The 22,561-nt window shown below is 35.6% G+C and overlaps 1 long non-coding RNA gene across 2 annotated transcripts; it reads left to right on the top strand.

The window, feature by feature from the left end:
• Positions 1–2,596: 2,596 nt before the first annotated feature.
• On the top strand, positions 2,597–21,409 carry LOC137410166 (uncharacterized). Of its 2 annotated transcripts, none has more exons than XR_010981002.1 (6): positions 2,597–2,726; positions 8,372–8,446; positions 9,140–9,214; positions 10,747–10,872; positions 18,271–18,384; positions 20,958–21,409. It is a non-coding gene; the product is annotated as an uncharacterized lncRNA (long non-coding RNA). The 2 variants fall into 2 exon arrangements; XR_010981003.1 differs by having other exon boundaries at positions 8,372–8,502.
• The last annotated feature ends 1,152 nt before the right edge of the window (positions 21,410–22,561 follow it).

The raw sequence follows: 22,561 nt of genomic DNA, 5'->3' as shown, positions 1-22,561 counted from the left end.
AATATGTTCATTAGATGCTTTTGAAGGTCAAGGGCACTTGAAATACGTGATGAAGTGGATGCACAACTAGTTTGCGGGTTTAAACTTTACAAATTATCACAGGAAAAACTGAACCAAGATGACTGCCATCGCAGTGATGGTCATTGAGAGATTTCTCTGGGTCAGAGTATGAGATTTATGTATTTTAGATATTTAGTTCAATTTAATTTGAAAGTGAATATTTTTATTCACGGAGTAATGTCCACAAAAGCATAACTGCAAACTAGCATAATCTATTTTTCAACCTTCCCCTTACTTTAATTTTGAATTAAATATTTTTATTCAAGAAATACTGAGGCCAAAAAGCAGAATCATGAAGTAGAGAAGGAACAACTACTATGAATCACAACACAGTGATTAAAAATGGCCTCAGAAATGTCCAATTGCATAAACTTAGCGCAAGGCTATGATAGACAAACGACAACTAAGAGTTATCCTCTCCATATTGCCTTTGGTGGTTAGTAAACAACACAATAACTGCTTTACAGATTAAGTGATGACCAGTACATGGAAACAGTGAAAACTGTTTAACCTGCATGAAACACCCTTGATATACATAGTAGCCTGCAAGTCATAAATAGTGACCAAGATCTCAGGCTAGGTTTCCTAACTTAACTTCATAAATTAATATTTACTAGTACCTGTAAATGTAATAATAAAAATATTACATTTATAAAAATGCACTCTTGAATCATAAAATCAACTTTTAGTCTAAATTACCTATATATTTAATATTTTATAATTTTCATTTTGTATTTTATCCAAACTTCTAACTCTAAAAGTCCTGTGTCCAGTAAGTGGGCTATTGAAATCTACAAATCACAAAACACTATCGCACACTAATGTCAAATTCTAAGTGAAGGCATTTGAACTACTTTACAACCGTTGTGCAGCATGAGACTCAAATCTTTGACAATCAGTCTAGTAGTATGAGTCTCTACTAATCGGCCATCATTACTATAATAAAAATGGCAGTCCGTGATGATAACAAATACTTGATGTTCCATGATGGTAGCACATTTTCTGCAAAGAGTGTTACATTCCAGTAACACATTAAAGATGAACACTTATGAAATCTACTAAAGTTTTGTGTAAGTTCCTATTCAAGGACAATTGTTATCAACGAACATGTTTATGGATTTTTGTTGACAATGAAGGAAATTCTGAGCAACATCAAACTTAATTCTAGTATTTAAAATGAGAAATATAGTTCATGTACCCTAATAGCTTATCAAGACTGAAAATAAAGTTTAGGTCACGCATTACGACTCAGTTTTATATTAAATTAAGAATGATTTTGGGTTCCAAAGTAGTACCACCTTGTGTATAAGTCAAATATATCATAGATCTTCATGCAAACTTGGAGTTATTCTCTACACACCACATACGATGATTAGCAATCAACGAGGTGATTAAACCACTCTATTAGTTGAAGGATAGTTAATGAGTTAACAAAAGACAATATTAACTGCATTTACATAACACACTTGCTATACAACAGGTGGTCGGCCACTTTAATCAATTTTTAATATATTATGTCAACGACCTCAGGTCATGGTTTGTAAATAATATGATGAGGCACACAAATGCACCCTTGAGAAGCTTTTACCATTGTTTTTTAACATACCGTCATGTTTCATCTTCATCCTCACAGAAACTATCTTAACTCTTATACAATTATCAAGTGGGTGATTACCATAAAAGCATATCAACTATGCCAAGCAAATCCAAAAGCACCCTAGCTTATCTCAGCATGGCCTTCTTTTATGATAGTTCGGTTACAAATCAGGGCATATCCTTCTTATGAGGTGCATTGTAAATGGCAATGAAACAATTTGCAATATAATCAACCTGGTGATATTAACTCACTTGATTACCTATCCCGGGTCAAAACTAAATAAAGACGAATTGAAAACACACGTAGAAATACATTATGTATATTAGTTTTCTGTGATCAATTAGGGCTGCCTAATCCGTGGTATAGATTACAGCATTAAAATATCTTTACAGCAACTAATGAACATTGAACGAATATTATTCAGCATCTGATGTCAGGCCTACTGAACCTCTTGCAATCAACAAGCACACTTGCACAATTCTACTCTTGAACAGTGTTTTGTAAGCCTTGCACATTTTATGAATAGATTAAAAATTGATGAGTCTTTCAAATCATAATACTCCAGAACAACTCACTGCTTGAAATGCAATCTAGCCTACTCTTACTGAATGAGTGCAGCCGTTGGTCTATAACTGGAAATAGTAATGTAATTAGTCTACAAACCTGTTCAGTACTACGTTTTCAATTTAATTAAAAACTAACAATTAATAAAACTTGTTAAAGTAGATAACCAACATTATCATAGCAATATTTACTTGTAAGTAACAAATGTGAAAGCAGGTTCCCGGTGCAAGGACTGATTTAATTTAAGTGGAAATATGCAGTGACAAGACAAAATTGTGCTCGGCCAACCGTAACCCACGACTTAACATGTTGACGTCTTTCTGAAGTTTTAGGAATCTCAAAAGACAGAGCAGCTAAATATTGCGTTGTTGAAACTTGCGCTATGTCATTGTGAAACTGAAATGAGCGTCGCGCGCTGGTGGTGACTTTGCGTACCGGAGATTTAATTAGTGAATACTGTAGCGTAATGCTTACTACACGTGTATAACGACAATCAAATGTAAAGGTAAGAGTTCATGTAGCCCACTTGAAGTTTTAATTACACAGCTAATCATTGATAGACGTTTATCATGCTTGCCAATCTTGTTTATAGAATTAGTGTCGTTAACACAGTCGATGATGGAACCCAATGGCATAGCTTCAATACTAAAAATATCTCTGATAAAACATTAATTCACATTGATAGCTTAAGAGTCCAACAGTTGCTCAATAACTTGGACACCACCAAGTCTTGTGGACCTGACAATGTGACAGGCATCATGCTAAAAACATTTGCTTCGGTGGTGTGTAATAGCCTTTCTTCAATCTTTGCATACTCTCTGGCAATAGCAAAGCTACCTTCGATTTGGAAACTTGGTAGAGTCCAACCTATACACAAAAAGGGAAACAAACAAATACCAAACAATTATAGACCTATTTCCCTCACTAGCATAGTGTGCAAGCTTTTAGAACACATAGTTTCCTCATATTTGTATAAGATTTTTAAGGGAGGTAACATTTTTGTAGACAGTCAACCTGGTTTTTGACCTCATAGGTCTTGCGAGACTCAATTAGCTCATACTGTTGGACACCTTTCACACATATATGATCAAAAACAAACCACTGATGTTTTAAAATTAGACTTTTCTAAAGCATTTGACACCGTTAATCATCAAAAACTGATATTTAAACTATCACATATTGGTATTAACAATGTCTTGTTTTCCTGGATATCTGACTTTCTTAGCGATCGGCATCAATTTGTTGAAATCGAGGGTCAGAGGTTTAACACAAAACTAGTCAGTTCAGGTGTGCCACCGGGCTCAGTTTTGGGCCCTTTACTTTTTCTGATATATATCAATGATTTACCATCTTGTCTTCAATCACAGTGTCGTCTTTTTGCCAATGATGCAATACTGTATAACACGTGTGACAAATTAACGCTTTTAAAACAAGACCTTTCTGCATTAGAGGCTTGGGCTTCTAAGTGGCAAATGAAATTTAATGTTGACAAGTGCACATTCTTACAAATTGGTAAAAACATTAATAGCCACCCTGGATATACTTTCTGTGGACAAAATATAAATAAAGTGTCTTCTTTTCCTTATCTCGGATTACAACTACAAGCAGATCTAAAATGGATTGAACACATAGACAAAATAACAACTAAGTCTACACAGAAGTTGGCAATGATCAGAAGGGTGCTAAAATCTGCAGATACCCCTACAAAAAAGATTGCCTATTTTTCTTTAGTAAGGCCAACACTAGAATATGCCTCGCAAATCTGGGATCCCTATCAAAATAAACATGTCAAACAGCTTGAAAAGTTGCAAAATAAAGCACTACGATTTATTTTTAACATTAAGGGCCAGATAAGTTTTACAAAATTACGAAAGATACAAGTGTTGAGTCTTTACAGAAGAGAAAAAGAGAGGGTAGGCATAAACTCTTTGTAAGATGTGTTGTCGAGGGCATAGAACCACCATTCAAATGCGAAAACATAGGATACAATACCCGCCAAAAATCAAACACCTATACTCCATATATAAGAACTAATGTATTCTATCAGTACTTTTGGCCCCGTACACTAAGAGAATTAAGATCATGATAAGATGATGTAAAAATATATATATGTATATATAAATAAATATATATATATGTATATATAAATAAATAAATAAAAAAACACAATATAATTTTTAAAAAAATCTTATTTTGAAACCACTTATTAGTGTAAACACACCGTGTTTCCACGCCCCTTACGCACCTGCTGTGCGGTCTAGGTGGGAAAATATAAAAATAATAATAACACTTTAGTCATACCTAGGCAGGGGAAAAATATTTTGTTATAACTATTTTATATTGTCCCACGACCAAACGAGCGGAGCGAAGTTTGAGATTTATTTATGATAAATGCATGTGCACACTAACGTACCTGGTTTAAGTTCCTAGTTCTTGCTTCCTACCTCTATCGTTCTCGCAGTTAAGATGCCGCATTCCTCTCTCCTGTCGCAAACCGGACATCCTGTTCTCTGCATCACACACACTTAACTTACGAAAATTATTCATCAACAATGAGATGAACCCTTGTTTTGAAATCTCATAAACAAATTTAACCATCGTTTTGTAGATTCGTTGAAGTATAATAACGATACAAAACACATTTAAGCCTATTTAAATATTTTACCAAGTCTTTTTAAACCGTCGACATTATCTTGAAACTTACCCATCTGATCGGATTATACACAAATAGACAGATTAGTTTGGACGAAAATCGCCACAAAATGCTTGAAAAGCCTGGTTAATAAAAGGTAAGACCGGCCTATGATATGCCAATAAAGCCGTGCGACAGATAGTAGAACTATTTAGCAGTGCGCATTTCACGAGAAAACCGTGCTCATTTTACCGGATGAGTATAACTGGAGTGGCTCAGAGCCTGGTCACGTGACGGGGGAATTTTCTGTTTTTGTCTAATATTTAATATATCATGCCAAATCTTACCAATTTTTTCGAGATTTATATTTTTTATACATTTCTCTATTTTTCTATACATTTTTCAAATACCTCTCTGTATACAATAATCTTATGCAAGATTCTGCAAATATTTATGCACATTTTTGCATAATATCTTATCTTATACTTCTTAACAGTATTGGGTTATTAGTAGTGGGTTATTGCAATATTGCTGTGATAAAATATAGCATTGTGGCCAGTGTTTAATATTAAGCAAGATTAAATGCAACTGGGCATGTGCAAGACATATGACAAAAACAGAAAATTCCCTGTCAAGTGACCAGGTTCTGAACCACTCTAGTTATACTCGTCCCATTTCACCAGTCTATGACATTGTTTACTTGTAATCGAATTTATTCGAAGGTTTATGTAATAAATGTAGACCGTTTGAGGCGTAGACCGAACTACAGGTACGAAATTGTGGTACACAGTTTATCAGCCTATGTTTTTTGTCCAATCACTGAAGGTTGCATTATTTAAAACGTTAGCCAAAATTCTTTACAACATATGTACAAGCTAGGGTAGAACTACAATGCCCCTTTATGACGAAAACATTTTTTCATTTTGCTGCAGTTTCAGACAAGATCGCTATCAAAACCATTCTACATTCAACGCAACCACCTTTCAAACTGTGTATAGTACACAGAAGCATGCCATTTTACTTCTAATTTTGCATTTCAGAGTTATAATAAACATATTTCCTTATTGTTGTTGAATTACACATTACAGTAGATTAGGCCTACAGCTTAAATTAATATTGTTTTTATCATTGTAAAACAGATTTGAGATAGTAGTAGATTAGGTGTGATTGTTTGTGTGATTAGGTGCGATTTATTATTGTATTAAACCAAGCTTTTCAAGCTATTTCTAGAACATTTCTATTTCAAACAAGTCTCATTTACACTATACTCTGTCAATTCCTGCTGAGAACTACTTCATCAACAACCAACAGTACCCTTTCTTTTTCCATTATCACTTTGGTCGTGGGCTGTATGACAGAATTTTCTAAATTGATATCTAACTAAGAATATACTATTACTTAGATATCGAATTAGATATTAATGATCATACTTTTGATTTTTTAATTTCTAGTTATGATATTGATGTGAAATGTATTGTTTTTTGTGTCTCTTTTGAGTGAAATACTACAATGATTCTATGTGTAATGGTTAGCCTATTGACATTGAATTCAATTTCATCCAAGACAAATTTTTACCGCAAACAAAGTGGCACTTCTACCCAAAAAAAACCTGACTGTTGCTATAAAACAAAATTGAAACAACAACCCAATCAATGGAGATGGGCACTACTATAGTTTCTTTCTGAACTTTTGTTTGACAGTAACACGCTGTTGCAATAATGTACATAAGTATCGATGTTCCAACAATTAGTATTGAGATTGCGAGGCGCAGGACTCTCTGTAAGCAATTATCTTATAATCAACAATAACACGCCAGTGGTTTGTTTCCAAGTATATGGGACCTCTATTTTCTTCAGATGGTCAAAAATGCCAATTATTCTGTCAATACCCCCTAGTCAAAACAAAAAGAACAGTATGCCTTTATACTTAACTCTATTAGTTATGACTTTTTAATAAGTACGTGTTTATTAGGCATGTGATGATGACTCTTTCTGTTGGCAGGGAGGCTTAATAAACTCTCTTTTCTCGGGGCCTTATAGTTTCCTGGTTTTCCACCTTTTTGAGTAAATTGTGTCAGCTGTGTGTTTTCTTCTTGATGCGTTGATCCTCTGCATGCCATTTGCTGCAGGCTCCTTTGGATTATACTAGCCTCTCTATGTCTTGGCTCCTTTCTTGCTGCACCCTCTTTTGCTACTTGGCTCGCTGCCAACTTATTGCTCTTTTGCTCGCTGCCAGCTTCTCCTTATATACTCATTCTCAGATGATTGCCAAGTGTCATTGATTGCCTAAGTTCATTCTTGGGAGTATTACACTATTCTTGTAACGCCTATTTAAAGTGTCTTTGATGTCAGTCAGCATTATTTTCTGACATGTGATATATGATATCTTGACATCTGCCATCTTATGAGATTTCACGATGATGCGGTGCGCCAGGGTAATTATACTAAGTCAATAATTTGTACAAGATTGGCCATAACCTGCAAACCATGATCAACCACTGATTTGTAAAAAATGGATTTTGCTATAACACCATATTACACCATTTCCTACACCGTTTGTAGCAGCGGGTGGGACTGCCATTTCTCTCAGCTTTCTAGTTTCCAATGTTTTCTACATGGTCTGTCGTAGCAATGCTTCCAACGCTGATGCATTCCTAGTTGTCATGTACAATGCTTTGCATTCCTAGTTTCTCGGTTTATCATGTTTTCGGCGCTGAGGCATTTCTAGTTGAGCAGTTTTTCACGCTTTCATTTTAGCACTACAATTCTTGTGATGCCAATCTTAGCTTGTTTGCTGCTTTTTGTTACGCTGTTTGCGGCACACTCTACTTTCGATGTTTTCAACTCTGACAACACCGCATTAGAATTTCAAAAAGCATTCACTTAATGTATGGTGACTAGTTATTTGCATGATCTAAAAATAATCTTTGAATTCTCAACCCAACGTGTTATGTTTTATTATGATTACCATCTTTTATTCTCAACTCATTCTCACAATCAATAACCAATGATTTATGATTAGCTAACCTGTGATTTCTCATCGGGGGCCTCATGATGTTTCTACCATCACCCGTCCTTGAATTATGTAATTGATTGGCTTGTGTAGTTTCACACAGTGTAGCTTTGTAGTAGCCTCAGAGTTCCAGTCTATTATACTAAACTCTGATTGGTTGCGCAATTCAAAGTATTTTAAGGGTCACCCAGTCCTATCATTCTCTATTGTTTCCTTCCTACAATATTATTTGTCATGATATTTTTGGATTGACAAGTTTTTCACGACAAGAGAATGTTTAGATTGATCAGTTAACATTGGATAATAAAGCTCATAATATTAGTTGGTGTATTTTTGTGGAGTTTGCCTTAGGAGACTTCATCTTTAGTACTGTTTACCCTTGACTCATCTTTCTCAAGTTTTACAAAGGTGGACTCATTCTAATTCAGATTTAACTGTATTAACCACAGCTGAACTTCTATATATCATGGTTAAATAGTTGAATTATAGTTATTTGTGTCTTGCAGGCTGTACACTCCAGTACTAGAACAAGATGGAGACATAACCACACTGCTCATGGACACTCTAATTACTAACAGGAAGTTAGTCCTGATTTGTTCATAGTTGTTTATCATAAATACATATTGTATTTCTGTTGGTATATTTTAATGAAAGTTTAGTTAGAACATAATCATCGAATTGTATAATTTTAAGTTGATGAAATCGTTATTGAAATAATATAAACACCGAAAGTCCTTAAAGGTTTGTGACAAAAAAGGCTAGAATAATTGACCATTTGAAGTTTATGGCTATAGCTGCATAAAGTGTATGGGTGATGACTGTATAAACCTTATGGGTGCTGACTGTATAAACCTTATGGGTGCTGACTGTATAAACCTTATAGGTGATGACTGTATAAACCTTATGGGTGATGACTGTATAAACCTTATGGGTGATGAATGTATAAACCTTATGGGTGTTGACTGTATAAACCTTATGGTTGATGACTGTATAAAGTGTATGGGTGCTGACTGTATAAACCTCATGGGTGATGACTGTATAATGATTCTAACTAGAAATGCTGAGATATGAACATTCTTTCACTGAAATATACACTGTACATACTCCTATATGTTGTTGGTGTATATACATGTATCATCCGGTAAATACATCCACTCATTTACAGTGCACAGATAAATTAAATACTCTGATAGCCCAAACAACTACACCCACCCTCTTCAAGTTTGAGTTATTCATGTTTGACTGTATTTTCTATCATTAATGTATTCTCTCAGGCCGTACACTACAATACCAGAAAAGGATGAAGACATAACCACACTGTTCATAGACACCCTAGACACTGGCAGGAAGTGAGTCCCAATTTGTTGATTGTTGCTTTATTCATACGTACTGTATTTCCGCTAGAATTTTATTTAAAGTTTAGTTTGAGCATTAATTAAAGTTATTAAATGTTCAGTTTTAAAACCTATATTGAAACATTAAAAATACTGTGTATTGGTAAATGTTAGATGTTAGATGTTCTAAAAAGTTAGATGCATTGGTTAAAGCTTCTTTAATGCCAGGCATTAAAGTTTATGGTGATCGCTGTATAAGGTGTACAGGTGATGACTGTATAAAGTGTACAGGTGATGACTGTATAAAGTGTACAAGTGATGAATGTATAAAGTGTACGGGTGACGACTGTATAAAGTGTATGAGTGATTACTGTATAAAGTGTACAGGTGATGACTGTATAAAGTGTACAGGTGATGAATGTATAAAGTGTATGGGTGATGAATGTATAAAGTGTACGGATAATGACTGTATAAAGTGTATGGGTGATGCTGTATAAAGTGTACAGGTGATGAATGTATAAAGTGTATGGGTTATGACTGTATAAAGTGTACAGGTGATGACTGTATAAAGTGTACGGGTGATGACTGTATAAACCCTATGGGTGATGACTGTACACTAGACGCTCCTATAACGTAAATTCCAGATAACGTAAAAAAATTATGTGAAGTTTTTGCTTCCTACTGCGGAAAAATTTCCATATAACATAAAAATTCAAGTCGGGCAAGTTTTTAAAATTGATTCGAGTGTTAGTTTATTTCGCCGCACTTGCGGAAGAAAAAACGCCGTGCGCTTAGCGTACTATTTATTATATATGACTTCCGCGACATTCTAGCTTGTCGAAATAAATCGTTAAATACGTCGACAAATAGGTGAATAGGATAGCTGCGCAATGGTTCACAAATACAAAGGCGATACGTAAGTGGAGGTGTTAAAATGTCGGTCTACCAGTTTTATTGTCACGAGCTGGAGTATCGTCGAAAATTATCTTTATCCTAGCCTTGACCCCTGGATAGTAATAGTTGACAAACCATTAGAACTGCTTTTTATAGTAAAAATATTTTTTTGTTTTGCTTTATTGTACACTTACAAAATATTTGTTACTAGCTTTTCTTTGCAAAGTAGACTTTACTGTTTAAAAAATAAGCAAATCATTGTAAATGAACGTCGAAAATGTACAGTTCCTACCAACTTGTGTAAATTTACCGCAATCATGGTCTATTAAACCAGTGGGGTTGATCAAAACAGGGAGAAAAGATGTTGATGCAAACCAATATTTCCGCAATTACGGTACAGCCCATAAATTAGAAGAGTTAAGTAAAGTTTTACCTTTTTTGCATGACCAAAGGGGTGAGTTTGGAAAGATCTTGGAACGGCTTAGGATATTTACATGTATTTTAGTGTCCTTATAATGTAAATTTCCTAAAACATTAATGTTCCTAGAACTGATTATTTGCGTTATAGGAGCGTCAACTGTATAATGATTCTAGCTAGGGATGCTGAGATATCATTATCCTTTCACTAAAATATGGTCTCCTTGGTGTTTCAGCACATCTACTCCTTTCTCTGAAGACCTAGTCCATGCCTTACGCTACTCAATGGTCAAGGAGATCAGCTGGTCATCGCTGAAGAAGCTAGGCATACCCTTTCTAAGTATCATCATACCATAGACACGGTGGGTTTTAGTTTCATGTATCTATAGCCTGTACTAGCGGCATGCCTGGTGTTCCACGAGTATTAAAATTCAGCCTATGAACAATGACAAGTATTGTAGTTGCTTGCTGTTTGCTGTTAGCCTGGCACATTGCAAATGGTTAATTTGAGTAAGCCAGTTATCTACGGCTCTTACTAATAAGAGTCGTGAAAGCAAGTACAAAATGACGCTGCGCCGTAACGGAGAGCGGTAGCTTATTTTCACCCACATAGCGACATATACCGCCCAATGGATCCACTAATCTCGTGTAGAATAATTGGTAAGATATTTGCCTGGCGATGGAAGGTTCCGAGATCAAATCCAGCAGATTGCAAGCTTTTAATTTCAGGATATCAATAGCTATAGCAGGACAAATTGAAGTACACGCACACAAACTTTGAGATCTGTATAATAATAGATAGATTATCATATAATACAATGCGTGTATTCGTATGCTAGTTTATGATTCCAATGCGCATTACTGCATATATTTCATAATAACATCGCACTAGGAGCAGAGGTGATATTATATATTCTAACTGTGACGTACATTATTTTAATAGGTATGCAGTCAGGTGTTTACGTAAAATCCTCCATATAATGATATGTATCCGTATGTTTTACATTCTATGAAATTTCTTTGAGCTTTCATGCACCTGCTCTATTTGCTGGAATATAGTCACCGAATTATATCTTATCAAATGTTCTCTCAGAGTTCTGCTAGTTTACTACTGTATGTGCCTTCTACTGTTTAAGTCATAACTGCCGTGTACAACTTTTATCATATTTTCTAGGTAAATCAGACACGCTGATTCCGATTTTGAATTCAAAATAATTCACCTAAAAATATGATAAAAGTTTTACATCGCAGTTAAGATTTGAGCTATGCGGCTAGCAGGAGTAGCCAAGCTTGTTTACTAAGCTATGGTATTTTGCTTTACTATAATCTCCCATTGTTCATGCATGTGTTCTCAGCCTACAGCAAAAGATTACAACTCCTGATTAAAAATAAATATATAAACAACTTTATAGACTATATTTAACCTATAGAGACACTCCTCAAACTGTCATCAATTGTTCCTATACTATAATTGTTCCTTTACTATAAGCTCCCATTGTTCATGGATGTATAACTCACAATCATAACCGTAAAGATTGCTCAAGTGCTACAGTTATGGAGTATAATTATTACTCTTACTCTGGTAGTTCTGTGTGTCATGAGAGATCATCGGGTGTAATAACTATGTGCATAATTATTCTATAATTATTTGATGTCAGTATATTTTATTATGGCTGGTACTCTGGATTTCTGTATAACATGAGAGGTTGTCATATGTAATAACAATGTGCATAATTATTCTAGTATTATTTAATGACATTATATTTTATTATGGCTGGTACTCTGAAGCTCTGTGTGCCATGAAAGATTGTCATCTGTAATAACTATGTGCACAATTATTCTATTATTATTTAATGCCAGTATATTTTATTATGGCTGGTACTCTGGAGTTTTGTGTGCCATGAGAGATTATCATATGTAATAACTATGTGCATAATTATTCTATAATTATTTAGTGCCAGTATCTTTTATATTGGCTGGTGCTCTGGAGTTCTGTGTGCCATGATAGAATATCTAAAGTAATAACTATGTGCATAATCAGTGATATTTATTATTTATTTAATTTAATTTATTTAATTTTAATTTATTTAATTATTTATATTTATATATTTTATAATCTGGAGTTCTGTGTGCCATGAGAGATTATCATACATAGTAACTATGTTCACAATTATTCTATTATTATTTAATGCCGGTATCTTATATTATGGCTGGTACTCTGGAGTTCTGTGTGTCATGAGAGGTTGTCATATGTAATAACTATGTGCATAATTTTTCTATTATTATTTAATGCCAGTATATTTTATTATGGCTGGTACTCTGGAGTTCTGTGTGCCATGAAAGATTATCATATGTAGTAACTATGTTCACAATTATTCTATTATTTTTTAGTGTCAGTATCTTTTATATTGGCTGGTTCTCTGGAGTTCTCTGGAGTTCTGTGTGTCATGAGAGATTGTCATATGTAATAACTAAGTGCACAACTATTCTATTATTATTTAATGCCAGTATATTTTATTATGGCTAGTACTCTGGAATCCTGTGTGCCATGAGAGATTGTCATAGGTAATAACTATGTGCACAATTATTCTATTATTATTATTTAATGCCAGTATATTTTATTATGGCTAGAACTCTGGAGTTCTGTGTGCCATGAGAGATTGTCATATGTAATAACTATGTGCATAATTATTCTATTATTATTCAATGCCAGTAGAATTTATTATTGCTAATACTCTGGAGTTCTGTGTGCCATGAGAGATTTTTATGTGTAATAACTATGTTCACAATTATTCTGATAAGTGAGGAAATAGCTGAGTGATTCAGTGTTTAAAGTGTCGATACGCAAAGCCAAATTTATGAGTTTAATTCCCATTTGAAGCATTTCTTTTTTTCTTTCTTAACGCTTCAAGCGTGACTTCGGTCAGACAGACACATATCTTAACAAAAGCAAGAAATGGTAAATGCAAGTTTGTGGTTTATTAGACCTAGCCACACTAAATTTGGAGTAGTCAGCACAATATTGTGAGGAAACAACTCCTCTTGCACCTCTCTTCATTTCAGTACATTCATGAATCTTAGCCTAATAAAAATAGTGGTAAAAGGTTTAGTCAATGATAAAGTTATTTTATTTTAAGATATGCAATGTGTGAGAGTCAGTATTCTTTCTGTAAACAATACAGTTGAACCTCAAGATGTGAGTTTAATTCATACTGTGATCAAACTCGTACATCAATCAAACTGAATATCAATTGAATTAATCCCATTTACAATCACTGATATCAAGTTAATTTCTGACCTGAAAAAATGAAATCTGTGAATTATGGAAACAATCAGGTTATTATGAATAATAAACACTTGAATATCATATAACAGTGCATGATACAAGCAAGGAAAAAGTGTTACTACGTCAAAGAAAGATATTATTTAGATGTCTAACTTTAGCAATGGATGATTACGCGAATAGAAGTGCAGGCGGCTGAAGCAGAGCTACTTTCTCAACTTTAAACATGAAGGGCATTTTCCTTGGTGACAAAATCAACAATGATATGGATTAATTCCATGTTTTTCAACGGATACAAGCAACTGTATTTGCAAGACAATAATCTGTTTTGTTAACTTTCAACTTAAACTTAACATTGTATATTTAATCATCACTCTTATTGTTAGTTATATTCTCATCTGTTAAATCAACTGTTGCTAATCACTTCGGTATTAACAGATAAAATGAAAGTATCTACCCTAGGACACTTATATTTCGCTAGTATTTAGTTTCGTGAGAAGCACACAGAGTAAAATTCCGCTGCAACTTAATTTCGCAGATCTGATGAGTGCGAAACTATAGTGATGTGAAAATAAATGCAGTAGAACAAACATAGTTGGATTCCTCAGGTCCAGTTCACTAGTAAAAAAATTTTTGAATTTGGGACTAGTTTGTATTTGTGAACCGCGGGAAGAAATGTGTGGGCGAGATCGACAATGAAACTTGATCGCTTGCTGCTGTTTGTTTCTTGGACTATCAATGACATCTAGGTCCTTGCCGTCGTGACTGATGTGGCACCAATACTATATCTCAAGTATTTATAGCACGCGGTGGCTATGGCTCAAGGTTGTTATTGTTTTTAGTTGGTAATAAAATTCATCGCTACAATAATTATTATTCAATTTTATGACATTCCCTACCAGACCTTCATCTTCATCAGTTACAAATTCAGTGACTAAACTAATATCATCATCTTCCTCGTTTGTCTTGGTTTTTCCACAGGCCCGTATTCCCTGGGGCGGCTGGCCGGTTGAGCCGCCCCAACTTTTTAGGAATTTTTGGCGGCTAAGAATAGTCAAACTCGGAGAACTCGCCCTCGGATAAAATGTGACCTCTCGCGTGAAAATCGACCAAAAGTCGGCATTCACTATCGTTAGTAATGTAGCTTCGAAGTTTGAATTAGGTTTATTGGGGAGCACATGGCTACTTTGTTTATTATTTTACCCTAGACCAATCAGAGTGTGAGGAAGTCATTTCTGAAGTCAAAAAGTGATTTCATTGGCTCCTTATGCCGAAATTTTGCGATCAAAGTCGTTGCTATGCGATCGTGACGTCATCAAAATGGCGACTCGTGAAGATTCTAAAACTTCGAACTTTTTTTTAATCTGATGAATCTGAAGAAATCGGCACATCGCTCGATGATATTGATGCTGAATATGGAGAAACAATGTCTAGAGATACAGATTTTCATGTTACTGATTACCTGCAAGCTCGGATGCTCGAATTTATTAACGATGAAGAAGACGATGTTGAACCTACCGAAGGATTAACTGTTATTCACTCGTATAGTACTCCGGTTAATGACTCAGAATCACCTGCTGCCAGCTTACCAACTCATCCTATGGTGCCTGATGAACCTATTAGCTTCAGTTGCAAGTGTGACTGCATCAAAAAATTTGATATAAATCTGATTTTCAGTCATCTGACTTACAATAAAAGAATTTCAAAGACAGAGTTAGATTTGATTATCATGGGCCGAATTTCTACTTGTGTGGATGATGGAAACACCACAAAACCTTTCGAGCATAAGGAGAAGATCAGAAAAAAGCCTTGATGCAACTTTAAATATCATGGTGGGTCTTATTGAATTTTTTCTGATCAACCCTGTTCATTTTTGGTAGTAATAGTATAGGTGCAGTAGCCTACTAGTTGCTGGCCCAGTGTATGCCTCCCTGAGTCACATAAAATTACATCATGCAATACATGACTCAGTGATCTGTCGTACTTACTGGCCTGAGTTAAGCGTGTTTTCACTCATAATTGATTGCCAGTTGCCACATGACTTATTCAATGGGTCAATGCTTGTGTGTTTACTTTTTTGCCTGCTGACATTAATCCTATGGCATGAGCAACCAATCCCTTCGTCACACGATCACTAGGCCACTAAGTCTATTACTCGTAAAAGTGTCTCAGAGTCAGAATCCGTTGCCAATCACCTCATTAGCTCATTCTTTAGATTTTTTTCTAAATTAATTATGAAATAAAGGAAATTCTAAATTAAAGGAGTTTAATTTTAATTTAAAGGAATTTAAGGATTTAATTCTAAATTAAAGGAATTAAGAGCTTTCACAAGTTTTCTATCAGCCAAGCTTACCTCAATACGATGACAGGTTATTCTAATAAATTGTTTTGTGTACTGTTTGCAAACCATGCTACCAGGGTCACTTTGATGCACAGCCATGTTTTTGTTTCGTTTAAGAAAAGTAAAAGTTCAGACGTATCTAGACTTCCCTGCCATGAAGTAAGACTCGAAGGTATCAAAGGACTGCCGAATGGGATAAAACCTGAAGGTTTAGACTACGACCGCCAACAATACTTGCATACTAACATTCGAGAATGTTGCCGTCTTGGCACTGAGGGTTTAGTTTGCCTGAAGCTTCATGGTAAAAGACGTAGAATGTGATCATAGCATGAATTTTAGCCTTTTTCTGAGTCAGATGTGAGTAGGAATGTAATCGTGGTTTTGGGTCTGATACCCCTTGTGTTTTTTACACTCAGTGTTTTGGCAAAATAAACCTCAGTATGGATTTCAGATGTGATGTTAAACCCTGAAGCCTATCAGTTAGTGGTGATATTCCTAGGAGCTTCTCATCTTATTCCTAATGTGCGGTTAGTGTAAAGTACGGATGCGTAAAAATGACATTTTTTTTCAATTTGAGAGCAGGGTTTACCAGTCTTCTGTTGTCCTGGCCTTAAAATAATGTACACCAGCTGTTTCAGCATGCTTACTTGCCCTATAGACCAAGTTTCACCTCAGTCAGTGAAATAAAAATGGCCGTATCCAAGGAGAACCTAACGTAAACAACCTATTTCTGTGCGTCGCGTCTTTATTCGTGATTTTCTCCATTTCAGATTTTGGGAGTTTTGGCTGACGTGCCTTCCAAAAATTTGCAATATCTCATGAACTACTTAAGCTAACTCAAAAATTCAAAATGCTTTAAATGCTCCACAAAATTCTGCATCTGGCTGTGTTACTAACTAAAAATCTGAAAATCCCTCATTTTGGTTGATTTTCACATGAGAGGTCACAAATGTAAAATTTTATCACGAACACTTGGTTAACTTGAACGGATTTGTTTGGTCCGTTCCCACGTAATGATAAGCTGCTTTAGATGACTCGACCTCCACAGCATTAACTCGAACAGTTATTTGCCCAACGGCTGCGGGAACCGTTTTTATCGCTGTAGAGTATCACTTTAATCCAAGCCATAGAGAAAAACGTTAACTTTTAATAGTTTTTGGGCGTCATTATTATCATGATTGGCAAAATACTTTTGTTAATGACTTTTATAAAGGTTTGCAAAGGGTCAAGTTTTACCAAACATCTATTTGGGAATGGCCCAACGAAAGCTTAAAAACCTGCGGATAAACTGAAGATAAAATCGGCAAAATTGATCTTTTGTTGAAACGCTCAAAAGAAAAAAGATGTCTTTTTTCTTAGCGTTTCAACTGCAGTCAAGTTTAGCTTATTTTAATCTGAAAATGTCCTAGCAGTCACATCACCTAAAACAAACAACTCTCAAATAATAGAAAAAAATGTTTATACTTTCCGATAAAATCTTTTAAAACTTTATGTGAGATGCCCAGTTGAGGCCTTGCATGAAAGAAACCTGTTGAGGGGGCTGATACCGCCCGTCCAAACCCCCAGATGCTCATAGCTAGTCGCCTAACATTAGCTACCCCAATTTTCAACCAGGGAATACAGGCCTCCTTTTCCAAAAGAACTTGTTATCTTAATTTGCTTTGCCACGCTGCTCAGTTGGCGTATTAGCTATAATGAGTTTAGTAGAAATTGCCTAATGAGCCAAACCACACACAAAGGTTATCTGCATTTCCAATATGACGATTTTATTGTGGATATCAATGAACAAAGCTCTTTCATTTAACGTTTTCGCTCGTTCGTTATGATAGTTTAGTTTCGCTCATGAAATTTTCGCGAGATGAATGACTCCGAAAATGCGAAAGTTAAATGACGCAAATACATAAGTGTCCTAGGGTATGACAATTTTTTATTTGACGTAATCGACACTTTGTTTACTCATTATGGCTAGCTTCGTGACATTGACCCAAAGCATTTATTCATGACAATACTAATTATTTCCAGATCCCTCTGTTTTGCTACCTTTTGGTGGGTAGTGTTTTTTAGTTTTGTGATGATCCCTCTGTATCTGCAGAAAGAGTACACCAAGAGTAATCACCTACATTTTATTACTGTCAGGCAAATACGAGGTTGGCTGGAAAGACCAGTGAGGCGTATCCTAAAATTGAGTTTCCTTCTAAAGAGTTGTGCCCCTTGTGCTGGAATCCCAGAGGAATATGGAATGGAGAAACGGTAAGGTTTAAAAGTATCAAAACATTGAGCTCTCTAACATAGCACTAAGCATGCATGTTTCTATCTAAGCAAGGAGAAGTTCACCGTTAGTGTTAAATTTTTCTATCCCTTGATATCCAATAACTCTGCCAACTCGGGTGATCAATTCTAACTCTCGCAACAATGTCACCTGTAATGAGCAACTTATCTTTGCTGGGTCGATTTTTATCATGCATTTCAACTGATTGGAAAAGTTTTTCTTGGTTTCATCAAAATCTTCCATAGTGAAAACACAGGTGCTTATGATAGACAAGTAGACACTTCTCTGTAATGGCAAGTGCTGAGTCATTATCCTGTCAATCACTGCAATTGGGTCTTGTTCTATTTCCTAGGCAATGTCATTTCTGGTAGCAAAGCCAACTCAGGTCTTTTTTTTGTTTATGCACTTATCTACCACACTAATAGAATGTGTTGCTGTTGCTCACTAAACTCCTTGATGGCATTAGACGGGTCTCACAGAGTGCTGTGATATTAATATGGTATATCTAAAATTCTGCTGTTGACAGCGTTAAGATACGGCCACACGTAACAAATGATTCATTCAATTTCACTGAATTAACGAAATTAATAGAATTCACAGATTTATCCAGCCAAATATCACAGAATTCTCTGAGCTGTGCATGCACACCAAATTTGTCGACCTAACGTTTTTAATTGATTAGACAAGCTATTAGCGAGCACGACTCTAGCAATTTTTGTAATTAGTATAGTCCAAGACAGGTATCGCGACAATAAAAGTACGAGTGCAATTCATCTTCTTGAACTACACCTGATGAAACTGCGCTATTGTTGGTTAGCGAGCATGATTCTAACATCTCTTAAAATTTACGTAGTTCGAAGCACATATAGCGACACACAAAAAAAATATTACGGCAATTTGCCATAGTAAATATGATGGAACTGATTTGATTGCGCTAAAGAGGACAATGCTTTTGCCCCGGAACTTTTCTGCTAAAAAGAAAGTTGTTGCTATTAAAAAGGAAACGATTTGTAGCCATAGTGCACGAACGATAAAAACCAACAATAGCGCAATCTAAGCAGTTGCGTCGTATGTACTATGTTGAGTAGCACACGCATTTTTATTGTGCGTCGTCATACGTGTCTTAGACTATACTAATTGCAAAAGCTGCTAGAATCGTTCTCGCTAATAACTTGTTTAGCCAATTAAAAGCGTTTCGTCGACGAGTTCGGTGTGCATGCACAGCTCAGATAATTCTGTTATATTTGGCCGAATAAATCTGTGAATTTCGTGAATTCGGTCAGATTGAGCGAATAATTCGTTATGTGTGTCCATACCTTTAGACAGGTCTCACACAGAGTGCTGCAATATTAATCTGGTATATCTGAAGTTCTGCTGTTGATGGCGTTAGACCGGTCTCCCAGAGTGCTGCTATATCAATCTAGTACATCTAAAGTTCTGTTGTTGACAGCGTTAGACAGGTCTCGCAGAGTGCTGCTATATCAGTCTGGTATATCTGAAGTTTTTTTTGTTGACAGTGTTAGACAAGTATTACAGAGTGCTGTGATATTAATCTGGTATATCTGAAGTTCTGTTGTAGACAGCGTTAGACAGGCTTCGCAGAGTGCTGCGACATTAATCTGGTATATCTAAAGTTCTGCTGTTGACAGCATTAGATGGGTCTCACAAAGTGATGCGATATCAATCTGGTGTATTTCAAGCTCTGTTTTTGGCAGCTTTATAGACGGGTCTCGTAGAGTGCTGTGATATCAATCTGGTAGATCTAAAGTGCTGTTGCCACCAGTGCAATTTTTCATTATGATTGATTTGAGCTATCACTACCAAGATCTCTTCTGCAATTATCAAGATGGTCTTGTTACTCCTTTGTTTCCTTCCTAACTGATATTTCACTGAGTGATGGCGCCAGAGCTCCACAGCGAGAACCCTTTTTTAGTTGGACGATGGTCGAGCTGATATGATTAATAATGATTTGAGTCATTTCCATAAAACTGCATGTAAAGGGTTTAAAGAAACACCGGTTTCTGCTTTACTAGAATCCCTCTCTTTTGGCAGTAGAGAGATGCAATCTAGCAAGCAAGAACAGGTTTACACATACTGTCATCTTTGGTCCGCTGCTGCGGCTAGCTTAAGATCAACTCTATCTTTTTCTGTTTTGAGTGTGGCCATAGCACACTTTCTGGGAAGTCTAGTCAGACTTTATGTTAGGTATTTTACTTCATTCCAAAAAGATGCTCAAATACACCCCAGTTTTGAGCTGGTAGTGCCAGTTTAGTCTCCGGCAATACGACCCTCGAAGCAGGTTGTGTATTATCCGATAGCAGGTGCAAGTATCAGGTGCGAGGATTAAAGTTAATATACAGTAGACCCTTCTAAAATAAAACAATCTATTCCAGGAACCTTTACCTTATAGGATTATTTGTAGTGGTAATGAATTGTCAAGGCCATTTACTATGAGTGTAGTTGGTGAGTACAGTGACTATCTGTTAGTTATGTACACCCAGTCAGCAGTTACCTGTATCAGCTCATATTTGTTTGATAGTTTTGTTTCTTACAGGTTTATGGTTTTCTACATTCACTCTATGCAGATGTTAGACTCTTCAATTTTCCTAAACTCCTCTCTCAGGCTCCGGAGCGGAAACACTTGCCAGGCGTGGACTCACTGCGAGATTGGGAAACCAAAACAGCCATAGGTCGTGCAGAGATGTCTATGTGCTATTTATTGTATATCACATCCGCTATTGTAATTGCCGGTTTGTTCTATTTTGTTGTCATCAAGAGAAGACTTCGACTGCGTACCAGAAAGTGTCCCCCATTAGCTGAGTCAAACCTTGACTATAATAAACCAATTTACTAACCAAATAAAAAGCTATGTCACCAAAAATATTTATATTTTTTTTTGCAAATTTTGTGCTAGCATACATGCCATCTTCTTGTATGTAGAATTTTGTCTACTGGTGCTTCTTTTTTAGCCAATGAACTTTCTGCTGATCTGTTATAAGTTTTTACACTAGCTTTGCCAGAAAATATATCTGTACCGATATTTTTAAAATTAGCAATAAATCGCTGTAACCGATTGAGTGGATAATAACAGCTATACTACGAGCGCATGAGGAGTTACTACTAGGAGTAGTGGTTAATGTAAAGGGAGCCACATTTATACTACGAATAAAAATGATACTTTGTAGAAACAGCAGTACTTTGTGTCTGATGTAAGTTTATTAGAAGCTTACATCAGACACAAAAACTCACAACAAAAAATTACCGTGTGCCAGTGCGAGGCTCATGCTGCAAGATGTTGCTTGATAAGTCAGAGGCAATATCATGAAACTGGGTGAGAATTTAATAAAATTGGAGGATTTTAACTGACTGATACCAAAATCAATAAAATTGCAGCTGTTCTAGCAACCCCAGCTTCAGGTGTTCTGCTGTTCAATAATACTCATGTTTACACACACTTCGATCTTTGGAGTTGTTGGCACTATTGGTTATTGAAGACGACTCCAAATACACTTTGTATTCTCAATTTTGTACCTCGTGAGCACTGCTTGTGCAGCTCACATGTCAACCATAGCTTCCATATCAACTGTTTAGTGATGTTTTATGCACATCCTTTAGTACTGAACAACATAAATGCAAGGGTCGTGGCTTTTCAGCCTCTACATGAAATAGATTATATATTTCTGAGCTAGCTTTCCAGTGAAATTGTCAAATATAAACAGCTGACTGAGACACAATAATATATTTCTACATTGTGTTCTCATGTGGTCTATTGGGGTATTTCAACTAGCATAAATATTATTACCTGCAACCTAAGAGAAGGTTATTATATTTTACGACTATAAGAGAAAGCCTCAACTTCCTAGTATTTCATGTGATCCATATGAATAGTCAGTAAATCCATAATGGCCCTTAGTACGCTGTTCTATGAGCTGTCACCTTGTGTCACAATATGTTTTATAGTATATGTACATTAAAACATTTAATGTATATACATGTAAAACACAATTTTAGTTTTAGTATACGAGTCATTCATAGCACTATTATAATACATGTCTTAGCTTTACCTTTTATTGATTATACTTTATACATTTTATATTTCAACTGACTGAGCAATAAAACTATCAATAGAAGTACTTGTACACTCTATGAATATTCAAA

This window comes from Watersipora subatra, unplaced genomic scaffold (assembly GCF_963576615.1).
Source record: "Watersipora subatra unplaced genomic scaffold, tzWatSuba1.1 SCAFFOLD_139, whole genome shotgun sequence".
Taxonomy (NCBI): domain Eukaryota; kingdom Metazoa; phylum Bryozoa; class Gymnolaemata; order Cheilostomatida; family Watersiporidae; genus Watersipora; species Watersipora subatra.
This window is presented reverse-complemented; position numbering and strand designations above follow the sequence as displayed.